Genomic DNA, 5980 nt, shown 5'->3' with positions numbered 1-5980 from the left:
AAGTCATTCCCCCCCCCTGTAATCCGGCTCCAGATCGCAGGTTAAAGTGGTCAGTTTGAGGCCCTTGGCAAAATAGTGGATTGCTCGGGTAAATATATATTCTTTACATTTAATATTTTGGCTTTCATTACTATTTATGTCTGTCTTTATTCAGAGAAAATATGAACTAAATCTGAAATTTAAAAAGTTTCTGAAATGTGGTTGATTTGACATGGAAGGACCGATCTGGAGGTTTCCTGTGTTTGAATCGAGTTTATATGAAACAAATCTCCTTTTGTGTGCGGAAAAACTACATTATGATTATTTTGGTTTCTGTTTTGAGTCCACACACACACACACACACACACACACACACACACACACACACACACACACACACACACACACACACACACACACACACACACACACACACACACACACACACACACACACACACACACACACACACACACACACACACGTCATGTTCGGGCCGAGTGAGGGATTGGGAATTGAATTTCAGGATTCTTTGATAAATTCAAAATTCAAAATGAATTCAAAGTTCAGAAGAACAGCATTAATCTGAAATATAAGCTTTTGTAACATTAAAAACTATCATTCAAAAGTTTTGGGTCAGTATCCATATTTTATTTTTTGGGGGGAAATAAACACAATAAATCAATACTTTTATTCATCAAGGATTAGTCACAGGAGCTTTGATCAGGAATAAATTAAAAGATATCAAAATAGAAAACAGTTATTTTAAATTGTCATAATATAACATTATTACAGTTTTTTGGTTGTTTTTAATCATATAAATGCCGCCTTGGTGAGCAGAAGAGACTTCTTTACATTAAAACATTACAAATCTGCAGTGATGACAGAAAACATGAATTTTTATATCCAAAGCAACTCCAAAAGAAGATCAAAATTATTAATATTAAATATTAATATTAATTTCTGTCTTGTTTCCAGTCCAAATGTCAACAAATATAATATAAAAAAAGAAGCCCATACAGAAATGTAATATATGTTCACATATGAAATATACATATATAAAATATATCCACATATATAAAATATATATGCCCATATAAAACCTATTAGAAAATGGAATAATAGACATATAAAACCAGCCCATATATTTTATGTATGTATAATAGTGTTTTTTAATATACATGTCACATATATAATTATCAGTTTTCAAATATAATGTGTGTAGTATTTGTTTTGTTTTTATGAGCTGGTCAAGAAGAGGTAAAATAATCATAAATAATACATTATATATAAAAGATTCGAAAATGAGATAGAAATGGAAATGAAATGAAATGTGAGTCTTGCTTGTTTACTTGTGATTAATTCCCCCGGACTCTTATTTACTCATCTAAATGCTTCTTGATTTAAAGGGGTCATGACATGTTTTTTTTTATTTTATTATTATGATCCCTTAGGTGCAATTATAGTATTACTAAAGTTTTTTTTACAAAAAACTTTTAAAATGTAGTGATTTATGACCTTTTCCCTGTTTCTCATCCTCTGATTCAAACAGTCTGTTTTGGGGGTGTTTCCCCTTTAAGAGTTCAGTGTTAACGCCCACTGTTATGATTGGCTAACGTCAGTGCCTATGCATCAATTATTAACGCCCCCAGCCAGAACATTGCGGATTCAGCGTATTTAAAAAGTAGTTTAAAGTTTTAAACACATTACTTACAGTTTGCGTCGTCTTTGTTGAGCCCAGAATAGTCGGCACGGACTTATCTTTGAGCAACAGTTTTCTGGCAAAGCCAGCATCATTTTGGGATTTGTTCTCAAAACAGTCATCCTTCAAATGTATAGAACAAACGCTTAAACTAACACTGCCGTGACTGGGACGTCCGCAAAAACTAAAGTGCATCCATTTTTCCCTGACGACTGGATCTTTCGCAGCGTATTCACAGATGTTGTTTGTCCACAGCCAGGAACAGCACATCTGCGGCATCGTAATCTCCCTGAACACAGACCCACTCGCTGTCCGTCGACTGAACACTTGTGCGGCACGCGGGCGCGACAATAATACGACATGAGCGTAGTTGCCTTGCGCTTAAAGCGTAGTTGTCTTGTTCTGGAGGCGGTCATATGCAAACGCTGGTACGTCACTTCGTACCGTGACGTCACTTCTTACCATGGATCCAGAACGAGCTGTATTTAGAGCTTGATTAAATAAATGATTAGTTTATAATGGGGAGGACGTCTTAAGCTATGAAACTTGCAGGACGTTTTAATGGTACAAAGACCTCTTATATACCAAAAGATCAAGGCAAATTTGGTTTCTCATGTCATGACCCCTTTAAGTTTATATATTTGGACTGGAAACAAGACACACACACTGAGGAAGAAAGCATGTTTGTAAGCTTTAGTTTTAAGTCGTCTCGAGACGTGTAAGAGCACACTGCAAAAAAACGCTTTTCTTACTCAGTATTATTGTCTTGTTTCCCGTCCAAATATCTACAAATTCTTAAATCAAGATGCATTTACTAGAAGAGTAGAATTACATAAGATAATACGTCTTGTTTTCTGGGGAAATAAATCAAAATTAAGAGAGTTTTTGCTTAAAACAAGCAATTATCTGCCATTGGGGTCAGAAAAATAATCTTGTTTCTGTTTGAATTAACATTATTTTTCTGACCCCATTGGCAGATAATTGTGCTTTTTTTAAGCAAAAACTCACTTAATTTTGATTTATTTCCCCAGAAAACAAGACTTAATATCTTATGTAATTTTACTCATCTAGTAAATGCATCTTGATTTAAGAATTTTTAGATATTTGGACTGGAAACAAGACAATAATACTGAGTAAGAACAGCATGTTTTGCAGTGTGATGGAGACGTGGGCTTGTGTGTGAGCGAGGGCAGATTCTGGATCTGATGAAATCACGTGCAACTCTCTGGAGCGGAGACGTGATCTCCTGATGTCCAGCTCTGGGGTTCCCCAACTCTTCCCTGTGTGAGCTGACGTTCATGAATGATGTAATTCTGCTGTGTGTGTGTAATGACCGGCTGTAGACGCCGGATCGTCTCCGATGCTCATGAAGTTTCTGTCACACACTCCCTTTCTCACTGTGTGTTGCTGTGTGTGTTTGGAGTGAACAGCGTGTGTGTATCTTCCAGAGCAGACACAATATTTAACCATCGCGTCTGACACCACAGTGAATATGGGCCGCAGGAAATGATGTCACTGATGATGTCATGAACTCAGTACACACTAGTGTTGATGTGAAACCTCTTCATTCTGTTCGGGGAATTTGATTGAATTTTCTTACGTTCTCGACGTAGTTTTTGTGTTGACTGTAAATATCTGAACACCTTAAAAGTTACATTTTGTGTAGGTTGGGGTTTTTAAATTAATAAATGTTCTTTCTCTTTTGAAATTGTGTTTAAATTGCACTTCACGGCGATAGCTTTAGTGACTGCTTTTGAATATTACATTCCCTCAATATCCTCAGACATATTAAAAACATATTGGATCGTAACAACAACCAACAAAATGCTTTTCTTACTCAGTATTTACGTCTTTTTTCCAGTCCAAAAATTAAAAAAAATCGTAAATCAAGATGCATTTACTAGATGAGTAAAATACCATAAGATATTATATCTTGTTTTCAAGGGAAATAAATCAAAATGAAGTGAGTTTTTGCTTAAAACAAGCAAGTATCTGCCATTGTGGAAGTAAAATGAATCTGAACTCAAACAGAAACATGAGTATTTCTGACCACTTCGGCAGATCATTGCTTTTTTCAAGCAAAAACTCTCTTAATTTTGATTTATTTCCCCGGAAAACAAGACATTATATTATGGCATTAAGTAAATGCATCTTGATTTAAGATGTTTGGTGTATTTGGACACACACACTGAGTGGGAACAGTGTTTGCCGTGTAATGACCGTTCCGCTGCTTTTCTCTCGCATGCGTCTGCAGTTCGGTGACGGACCCCAGAACAAAAATGTCATGAAATGGATTTACATTGACTGAGTTTGGCATTCTAATGCTCTGGAATTCAGGCCGTAATTGCTGGCAGATTTCTGAGCCGCAGAAGGTGTGTGTTCCCTTCATATTCCCGAGGGAAGCCCGGAGAAACGGCTCTTTCCCAGTTACCACGAGAGGCACAGGTTTGCCTTTTGAGGAGTTGCAAAGCAAGCGGTATTAGTTAAGCTAAACTCCAGCTTTTAATGTAGTTTATGTGTCTATGTGGTGTTTTTAATCTGCTTTAACACACACCATGTGTAAGTTCATAAGTCGAGTAGTTAAAAAGAGTATTTTCTGCTTAAAACTGCAGTGAACCAAAGACAGTCTCAAACACACGGTTTGAAATCGCTGGTGTTTCTGACGTCACACACTACCTTGACCAATCAGATCAACGTGTGATCGTCCACCAGTGGATCTCTGAGTGAGTGAGTGAGTGGAGGCGGGGCTCATTTGCATATTCATAGAGCTGTGTAACCAATCAGATCAACGTGTGATCGTCCACCAGTGGATCTCTGAGTGAGTGAGTGGAGGCGGGGCTCATCTGCATATTCATAGAGCTGTGTAACCAATCAGATCAACGTGTGATCGTCAACCAGTGGATCTCTGAGTGAGTGAGTGAGTGGAGGCGGGGCTCATCTGCATATTCATAGAGCTGTGTAACCAATCAGATCAACGTGTGATCGTCAACCAGTGGATCTCTGAGTGAGTGAGTGAGTGGAGGCGGGGCTCATTTGCATATTCATAGAGCTGTGTAACCAATCAGATCAACGTGTGATCGTCCACCAGTGGATCTCTGAGTGAGTGAGTGAGTGGAGGCGGGGCTCATCTGCATATTCATAGAGCTGTGTAACCAATCAGATCAACGTGTGATCGTCAACCAGTGGATCTCTGAGTGAGTGAGTGAGTGGAGGCGGGGCTCATTTGCATATTCATAGAACTGTGTAACCAATCAGATCAACGTGTGATCGTCCACCAGTGGATCTCTGAGTGAGTGAGTGAGTGGAGGCGGGGCTCATCTGCATATTCATAGAGCTGTGTAACCAATCAGATCAACGTGTGATCGTCAACCAGTGGATCTCTGAGTGAGTGAGTGAGTGGAGGCGGGGCTCATTTGCATATTCATAGAACTGTGTAACCAATCAGATCAACGTGTGATCGTCAACCGGTGGATCTCTGAGCTGAGGGAGTGAGTGGAGGCGGGGCTCATCTGCATATTCATAGAACTGTGTAACCAATCAGATCAACGTGTGATCGTCAACCAGTGGATCTCTGAGTGAGTGAGTGAGTGGAGGCGGGGCTCATTTGCATATTCATAGAACTGTGTAACCAATCAGATCAACGTGTGATCGTCAACCAGTGGATCTCTGAGTGAGGGAGTGAGTGGAGGCGGGGCTTATTTGCATATTCATAGAACTGTGTAACCAATCAGATCAACGTGTGATCGTCAACCGGTGGATCTCTGAGTGAGTGAGTGAGTGGAGGCGGGGCTCATCTGCATATTCATAGAACTGTGTAACCAATCAGATCAACGTGTGATCGTCAACCAGTGGATCTCTGAGTGAGTGAGTGAGTGAGTGGAGGCGGGGTTCATTTGCATATTCATAGAGCCATGCATACTTAATGAGGCGAGGGTGTCGAGTTACATTCAAGATATTTTAAGGCAAAAATAATTATTTTTTCAAGGAAAAAACGCTTAAATATGTCATTTATCAGATCAGAGAGCAGTTTTAAGGGATATAATGATTGACTACGAGTTTTCCAGTCTCTAGACCCGGATAGTAACGCGAGGGACGGCTTGATACGCTTCGGTTTATTACAGTCCAAAGAGTTTAAAGGAATCTCTGAATGGAAAGAGAGTTTGGCAGGGACAGATGTGGGAACAGTTCTTCTGAAAGAACGGCTCTGTTCACGAATATAAACGACCGTTGCGTTGTCGCACAGAGCAAGTGTGTCATATCCTTATTTTCCTTGTGTTTGGACTGGGTTCGGTCTCGTGA

Source organism: Phoxinus phoxinus (assembly GCF_949152265.1).
Source record: "Phoxinus phoxinus genome assembly, chromosome: 17".
In the NCBI taxonomy this organism is placed as follows: Eukaryota; Metazoa; Chordata; class Actinopteri; order Cypriniformes; family Leuciscidae; genus Phoxinus; species Phoxinus phoxinus.
This window is presented reverse-complemented; position numbering follows the sequence as displayed.